This window comes from Bufo bufo, chromosome 4 (genome assembly GCF_905171765.1).
Source record: "Bufo bufo chromosome 4, aBufBuf1.1, whole genome shotgun sequence".
Taxonomy (NCBI): domain Eukaryota; kingdom Metazoa; phylum Chordata; class Amphibia; order Anura; family Bufonidae; genus Bufo; species Bufo bufo.
The window spans coordinates 240362343-240371697 of NC_053392.1; the positions used below are offsets into that span (position 1 = coordinate 240362343).

The 9355-nt window shown below is 41.7% G+C and overlaps 1 long non-coding RNA gene across 1 annotated transcript in view; it reads right to left on the minus strand.

Moving 5' to 3' along the window:
* Positions 1 to 6746, minus strand: part of LOC120997996 — a 253359-nt gene extending 246613 nt beyond the window's left edge. Inside the window, exon 1 of the long non-coding RNA XR_005778275.1 lies at positions 6665 to 6746. This is a non-coding gene — a long non-coding RNA (uncharacterized LOC120997996). The remainder of the gene's footprint in view (positions 1 to 6664) is intronic.
* Positions 6747 to 9355: the final 2609 nt, after the last annotated feature.

Here is a 9355-nt window from a genome sequence, read left to right on the forward strand (position 1 = left end):
TTAACCCCTTGCCTGCTAGAAAACTCAGCTAGCAGCTTAACTAGACTAGCTAACACAGAAGACTCAGACAAAGGGACAACATTGATGTTCTCACCCACTGGCTGTCCCTCCTGGCGTGGACCAGAGGCTGAAGATGATAGGTGTGGTAGTCTTCCCAGGGGGCCCGGAGATGACTCAACCAGCAGAGATGGGAGCCTCTCAACAGGCAGCCCCTGTAAATTCATCTGAAGGCCTTGAAAATCCACTTCCTGCTGCTGAAGCTCCTCACTGGCAGCATCTTGATGACGCTCCCTGCCAGAGAGAGCGCCTGCCAGATACTGTCCTGCCACTCTGTCCCCCAGTCTCGCTGCTCCTGAAGGACCGCCGACCTCTCTGCAATGCCGCTCCTCCTTTACTGCTGCTGCTCCTGCGCCCCGCCCCCCAGGGGAGGCGTATAAGCGCTCCTTGCTTTTCTAGCTCTTTTGCTAGGTAGCGCTGCTGACTCCTCCTCCCGGAATCAGCTGAAGACTTCTCTTGACGTGCGCTGCTCCGGCCAACTTCCCACTGCTGACACCGGTCTTCCCTCTTCTTCCAGAGGCGGTGGTGGCGGCGGAGTCCTCAGCGGCGGTCCCGACGAACTCGGCGGCGATGTCCTCATTTGTGGTGAGCTTGAAAGAACCCGCTCTCTTCATCAGCTGTTGCAGGAGCTCCTCCATGTCCCACGCTGCTCCAGTCTTCAGGCACTTCTGAGCCAGCGCCGCCGAACCTGCCAATATAAAGGGGTACAGATTCCCGCAGCAAGCGCAGCAACAAATCAGGGGGCTGGAAATCTCCTCCAGCAACAGGCAGCAACCAATCAGCGGCACTCTTGACACGCAGGAAACCGGAATCAGCTTGTTTGCAGGTAAAACAGCTTCTTGAGGTAATTTTACCTGTAATAGAAAAAAGGTGGGAAAAGAGAGACAGGGAAAGGGAAAGAGAACACCCTACAAACCCCTAACCTAAAAACTACCTAAGGTGTCATTGCCCCTATGCTTCCCCCCAAGATAAACGCTCTGGTGGGGTTAATACATTCTGACACAAGGACTAAATTACATGGCTCCTCCGGTAGCACCTGCCCCATCAAGACCAACGTAGCAGATGCCGTTCTTGATAAATCAAGGCCCATGTATTGACTGCATGTGCAGCAGGCCCTATGGGAACCAGTGTGGAGGATGGGAGTCACTGGGGGTTCGTTGCAGTAAAAGTAATGGAGTAAATTTTAATGATGAGACCACAGTATTTTACTGAAGCCGGTCAGCAGGTGATCCTGACAAGTTCTATTCACATGAAATGCAGGATTTACAGTCAACTCAAGTAATTGTATATGGAGGCTAGCTTTTCTCTCACAATCAGACTGGTCAATCTCTCCTTTTCCTAGCCTAAAGGGATACAGGATATCTATATAAGTATATGATATCCACAGTATCCTATGGGGAATACAGTCCTTCATGTCCTTTGGTTATGGTGTGCAGATTGTAGCTTATAGTGTTCACACCACATGCAGAGGAGGCTATAGCTAGAACAGTGGCATTACTTTCCTTGCCAAAGTTCGTAATCCCTTTGTGGCAGCTAAACCTTCGGTAAATTTTCTCCTTTCAAAGGTCTAGAACAAACTGCTTAGTCTGTAGGGGATGGAATCTCCTTACAGGGTCTGCCCCTTGTTGCTCTGAAGTCTTCTCTTCTCAGCAGGCAGCAATAGACTCCAGAATCTTCCTTGTAGAAAGTAAGGGTAGAGCCAGCCCTGTCTAGCCACATGGGACCTCTCACTCCCTATACAACCTTATGGGATAGGTAGTACATGCACTTAATACATTAAATCCTGTGATATTTACACTTTCAGTGCTTCACAGTGTATTTCAGTACACTGCATATGCTGTCACTTTCAACAAAGATGTTGAGTGAGGAGAAGATGTGTAAGAGGATGGGGGTTGTAAAAGTGAGGTATATCTTTATATGTAGTGTTGAGCAAAGCATCCGAAGTGGAATGCGATTCGAAGTTTAGGAAAATATTTGCAACTAATCCAAATTTCCTCACGAGACATTTTTTTCCCTAAAATGTAAGCTACACGTGTTACAAAGTGAAAGTAAGTAGCCTGAGAACGCAAGATCACCCATAATGCTGGGCAGCCAGCCCTTGTAATGTCACAGGCCTTTTAAAATCCTCAACCCCCGTGGTCTCTGCCATTGTCCTGTGAACTGAGCATAGGGAGAGACGTGGCAAGCGCTCATTTGCTAGGGACAGTGTTGAAAAAAATCTTTAATTGTAGAATATTGGATAGGGAAAGTACAGGGACAGTGTAGGCAGATCGCAGAGATAGTTTTCAGAAACTGTAGGAAGAGCATAGAGTCCGCAGGGACAGTGCAGGGACTGTAATCTGAAGCTGAAAGGATCCATAGAAGACAACACAGTTTGCATCAATCCTTGTAGTAGGGCACAGAGCTATCTAATTGAACAGTGTCCGCCTTATTTAATAGATAAGCAATTCTATTACGCCTTGATTCTCAACCAGATATAGCTGATTTAACGTGATTCATGACAAATTAATTCATAACGAGGCAAATTTCTTGGAGAATTTCAGCAAAGCATCCAAAATCGATTTTAAAAAAAATTCGCTCATCTCTATTTATATGTTTAAAGTCACATTCCACAGAAGTCCAAGAATGGAGGTTTTGAAGATATATCTTTATTAAGAACAGTTTCAAATATCCAAAATATTACAAAGATCGCACTCTGAATACAACCCAGCAGTAATAGACAATTTCTAAAGAATCACAGCATATTGATCATATCCAATTACTACACTAAACGATCTCTTGGTATATCATGTAGTATTGTAATTATGCCTTTCAGCACTAGAGAGTGAGTATTATAATAGGTCCCCCCGATTCTTCTATACTTTAAATTTCTTCCACTTCAATGGCTGCCTTTTTTTCTTATCTATGTTACTATTAACACAGGTCAGACCAAAAATGGAATTTTCCTTTTTGCTGCTCCGATAATTAACTATACCTTAAAGGGGTATTCCAGTTTTTATTTTTTTAAATTTTAACTGTCCCTTAACCCCTTCAGGGCACAGCCATTTTTCACCTGACAGAGTCTATTTTTGCAAATCTGACTTGTTTCAATTTATGTGGTAATATCTTTTAACAATTCTGAGACCCTTTTACCGTGACACAATGTACTTTATGTCAAAGGTAAATTTAAGTCGATATGTTTTACCTCCATTTCTAAAAAAAATCCCAGATTTATGACTGCGGAATACAAATTGTAAAATTGCATCTACAGTAGAGGCTCTGATCGGACTAGTGCTGCTCCTGCACCTTCCCAATCAGAGTGCCGTACGTGTAAGGTGGTTGTCAGGAAGTTATTTCCCGCTGCGCCTTACATGTAGAGCGGATGTCAGTAAGGGGTTAAAGGGGTATTCTGGTTTTTATTTTTTAAAATCCTGCATACATACTTTCTTATATCAGACAGTTCACCCCTATATGCAGTAGAATGGTATAGCCCATGTATCAGACCTGTGTAATGCATCCATTGCCTAACTGAACCATGGCATTCAGGAAACCCTACACATCATGCAATTTCTGGCATTTAGTAAACAGCAGTGTTACATGACGTACATGTGCTGGGTCAGCACACATGACACAGTCATGTGATAAGTATATAGGACTAGTGGTGGAATAATTATTATTGTGGTTATTACTGTAGCAACATCATTATGTGCCCGTCTGTAGGTGATTTGTAAAATAACTGCCTCTAGGTGATGTTGTCATGTTAGTAAAGTTTAGTGTAAAAAAAAAAAAAAACAGCACACACAGATCTAGGACTACATAGACACTAAGGGGCACATTTATTAAGACCAGCATTTCAGATGCTGGTCTTAATAAACCCCTAAACTGGCGGTGGATCCAACGGAGTTATAAAAAGACGCCAGCCTCTTCATAACTTTGGCGGATCCTGCACCTGTTCTAAATGTAAGACAGTTTTCTAGCTCTTACATTTAGACCTTTTTCTACGCCTAAAACAGGTGTAGAAAATGGTAAATTAGACGGGCCTGCCAGACTGCCCCTTCCTCGCCCATGCCACACCCACAATTTTAGACCTAGCGTGAGCGACTGTATGAATGGGCCTGCATGCGTTCCATAAAACTATAAAGCATGTCCTATATAGCACCGCCATGTGGGATCCGCAAAATGCGGAACGCACGCGGCCGGTATCAGTGTTTTGCGGATACACAATTTGCGGACCGCAAAACACATATGTTCTTGTGAATGTAGCCTAACAGACATGATGAGATACTTCTGCAGGTAGTAATACTGTACCTGTTCTGCTCCTCAATACACCACTATTCACTCGTTAGATACATGGGCATTTAACTGAAAGCCAGGTCACATGATACTTGGAAGGGTCACATGATGTCTCACATGACTGACGACATGTTTAGTCCTATCGAGCTCTCCTATGAATGCATTTTACAGGACTAAAATGGGCCATACCTTTTTTTTTTTCTTTAGGGAGAGGCAATCACACGGATATAATAAAGGTCTGCAAGCAAAATTTTAAATAGCCGTATGTTAAAAAATGACATCCTACTGTCTAAAGAAATAAATTAAAACCAGAATATCTCTTTAATTGTCTAAACTGTAAACCTAGACCGCTGCCAGGAGACACCTTGGTGCTGTGTGCATATTTCTTCCCATGCTCGGCTCCACTGTTCCTAACATATGTAAACTAACAAAATAAATTGATACAATGAATTATGTCAGGGGTGCTCTACATGTGGCCCTCCAGCTGTTGCAAAACTACAACCCCTAGAATGCCCTAATAGCTTGAGGCTGTCCAGGCATGCTGGGAGCTGAAGTTTTGCAACAGCTGGAGGGCCACAGGTTAAGCATCCCTGAATTATACAATTACAATATTAAACATATGTTTTAATCAGACTGTACTTTAACCAATTGTATTGAAATTGTATACCTATTAGATACCATTTCACACATGTACTTCACACATATTTTAACATTTTCTATTTATTTCTCTTTATAACATATAATATGAAGTTATATTCTATTAAAGAGGTTGTCCGGGCTTTTAATATTGATGACTTATCCTCAGGATAGATCATCAATATCAGATCGGCGAGTGTCCAACACCAGCGCGCGCTGTTTGCACGTGCCGTCTCCCTTCTGTCTTCCTGCTCACAGCTGGAAGACGTCTTGTGCACACTGCGCGTACCGTCTCCTCATACAGCTGAGTGGAGGGAGTACCGGGTGTTACCCCTGCCGATCTGATATTGATGACCTATCCTGAGGATAGGTCATCAATATTAAAAGCCCCTTTAACTCATAACAATATGAAGGCTTGTTGGGATGGTTCATTCTCTCACTCTACAGGTGAGTACAAGATTCTTTTTGTTTGGCTGCACTGAATAATTCCCCTGGGTAGTAGGCCACCTAGTTATGCTTCTGCAGTTGCTTATATCCTCCTAAGAAAAATTTTGTTGGCCTTTTAGTATTTTTAAAGCAAATATTAAATTACAAACCTATATAACAGAGATGTGCTCATGCAGAAAGAAGTTATGCAATCTTGCAAATATTGCTCAATTTATTATAATAAAAGTACAATCATATTTTCCTCATTGTAAAATATTTTGATAAATACATTGAAGGCATGAGGACAAGAATTGCTCAAGGCTGGTGCTGAGTATTGCTGAGTAGCTGGTTCTAAAAAAAAAGTCATACAGAAGTAGCAGATTTTATTGACAAACTAAATAGCGCAATGTGTTTCGATCCTGTATCAGCCGAAGGTACAATCACATAAAAGGCTTTTGCCATAAAGAACAGTAAAATCTACAGTAAGTACTGTACATTCAATGGGTGATCTTGATATGGGATCAAAATGCATTGTGCCATTTTACTCATCAATAAAATGTGCTGTATTTGTAAGAAGACAAGAGATAAATGAAGTTCTGTAAAATTCGATTTGGCTGCTTCGCTGAATTTTACAAAATAATTCACTTTTGGATAAATAACTTTGCCACAAAGCACATTTCTTTGTAAGCATTGGGTAAAATGACAGGGAACAGTGATTGTGCCGTCCCCATCATTGTACCCCTCAGATGACACTTTTTTTTAAAATAATGCAAAAAAATTTAAAATCATATTTACCCTCATTCATTTGATCGCGAAGAGCTGGCTGCCGCCATCTTCATTGAAGATCTAGCACGAAATCTTGCATGCCCTGTGATGACGTCACCACATTGGCTCGCGTGGTGATGTCATATATCACCGCGCACTGGATTTTGCTCTGGATCTTTAATCAAGATGGCGGCAGCTGGCTCTTCACGCTCAAACAGATAAGGTAAGTATGATTTTTTTTTTTACCGCCATTTCTGGGCAAATAGGTTTGTTATTCAGCTTCACGGCAAATCGAATTTTCCCTGAAATTCAGATTGAAGTCCACTTTGTGGAGCTCGATTCGGTCAACACTTTAAAAAGACATTACAGAACCACATTTTTAACCTGTGTACTCAGCAGCATCGTACAACAGCCAGGAGTGATTCTCCTTGTCCTTGGCTTTCAGTTCACCCTTGCACCAATTGTACCAAATGGAACTACAGCAAAAGCTGTTGTGCCAATACATTACATAATTCCTGCAGGTTAGTAGGTCTATGATACCTGCAGGTTAGTAGGTCTATAATACCCTTTTCCTGCTCCTTGTAAATAGGTTAATGCTCTAGAAACCTCCTCTCTTGTTTTCTTTTGTTTTATGCAATGAAAAGGCCAGTAGTGCTAATGCACCAACACCAACACCCACACCCACAGCAAGAGCAGGTAGCCAACGAGGTGATGTTGTTGCTTGTGTGGACTCATGATCCTCATCATACACATGACTGTCTTGTCGTCTGGACCCAGTCGACAATCTAAAGTGTGTGGGAAACTCCTCACTCTCATAACATCGGGGAGGAGAAGGATAACGTGAATTGTATTTTTCTACAGTCAGAGGTGTCTGGTAGAGACTTTCTTCACCCTCGACATTGAAAACAGATGCACGGTTGGCCACACAGAGCGTGCCTGTGTATGGAGAAGGTGAGATAGCTGTCGGTTGAACTACTGATCGGCCGACAGCCATTGAAGACGCATTGGCACCCTTAGTCTGCCTATCACACAGATTGTATTTGCAAGCCTCACAGTGCTCTTCATCATGTGGGCCATCCACCTTGTTATGAATGTTTGGTGGACGTTCATCCTTCACCCTTTCTTCCCCATAAAATACCCTTTCGATATGACTGACCACATTGCTGATGACTATTTTTACATTTTCATCTGATATTGAAGGCATCCGCATTATCGGACGTTTGCATTTCTGACATTCCTGTTTGAAAATCCTCATTGTCACCTCCCCACGTTTCAGACGGAACAATATAAATACTTTTGATGAGAACCATGTGCGATTACAGCGTAAGCAGCAAAAGCTAAGAGAAAAGTAGAAAAAATACATGTCAGAAATACTCAAATTGTTATAGTTCTCTGATAAATAGAAGAAAATTAGTGATATTGTCATAGAACTTAACAAGCATGTCTCTGTAAACATCCTTTGTGAAAATTTAGTTAGAAGTATGGTGGTGTTAACCAGCAGTAGAAGGGGGAAATGTATTCTTTGATATGAATCCCCCTCAGCTCCACGGACTCCCTGCCTACATCAACAACACTATTGGGGTCATATATCAAACTGGTGTAAAGTAGAACTGGTGTAATTGCCCACAGCAACCAATCAGATTACACCTTTTATTTTCCAAAGGAGCTGTGAAAAATGAAAGGAGGAATCTGATTGGTTGCTATGGACAACTAAGCCAGTTCTACTTTACACCAGTTTGATAAATGACCCCATATATTTTTTTTTATACATAAACAGAATGGTAAACAAGTTACATGTTCTCCAAAATATTGTTATATTAGGCTGATTAACACCTAAAGATCACTGATGTGTCTTTAGCCATTGCTGGAGAATAAGAACTGTATAGGTGGCCCATGTCCCCTTAGAGCGGATGTGTGGCTGCCTAATGACAGCTTAGCACTCACTTTAATCACTAGGATTAGAAGAATCTCCAATCCTAGTCATTTAACCCTTTGCTTCACACAGTCAATAGAGACCACGATCGAGGGCCGGGGAACCCTCATACAGTCAGCCATTGATACCCACAAAAGACCCCAAGCTGTTCTTACATAGGGCAGATTGTTAGGGCATACTATTTTTCTATTGCACTAGAAAAAGACTATTATAATGACACAGACCACAATGTAGTAGCATACAGAAGTACTGAATGCTAAAACACAGAAAGGAAAAAAGCAACATAGAATTCCCTTAAATAGATTGTAGAAGTCATCCTTTAAATAAATGGTCTGTTTAAATTTGTTCTGTAGTTAAATGCTGGTCTCCATTCCACACAAAGCTCTACAAATGTTTGACAATACTCCTAAGTATTTTCTACATGTGATATTTAAAGCTTTAGGTTTTTTACCTGCCAAACGTTTTCTGGTGAAAGTATCTAGCATTAGCCTGTTTCAGAAGGTCTTCATCCACAACTAAATTCCATCTGCCAGGAACCTCAGCTTCCTCTATCTCATTGTCAAATTCTTCAGACCAAGTAATAGAATTCATTCTCGGTCAGAGCTATTTTGTTTGTTCCCCTGTAATAAAACCAAACACTATAATTTAAATGATCACAAATGTATAAATGAATAGCACAATACAGGTGAATTTTTTTTTTTTTTTTTTGTAAAAACACAGTATTATCAGAGAAAATGCCTCTTTCTCCACTTCTCAGCCACTTCACCTCCTCCTTGCCTCATGCACTGATTATTCATTCTCAGTTCACAGCTATTTTAACAGCCAAGATAGATTATCAACTCGCTGAAAGATTACAAGTAGAGTTGAGCGAACCCGAACTGTAAAGTTCGGGTTCGTACAGAACTTTTGTATTTTTGGACCACGGACCCGAACATTTCCGTAAAAATTTCGGCACAGCAGCCAATCAACAAGCGTCATACTACTTGCCCCAAGAGGCCATCACAGCCATGCCTACTAATGGCATGGCTGTGATTGGCCAGTGCAGCATGTGACCCAGGCTCTATATAAGCTTGAGTCACATAGCGCTGCACGTCACTCTGCTGTTACAATTGTAGGGGGGGATGCTGCTGGACTTGTGATTTCAGGGAGAGAATAGGAGAGAATCTAACTCAGCGATCTACATAGAAATAGTTGTGTGGGTGCAGGGCACAATCGTTTCACCCTGCCCTGAGGCCATTGACCAAAAAAAAAATATAACTTTTATAA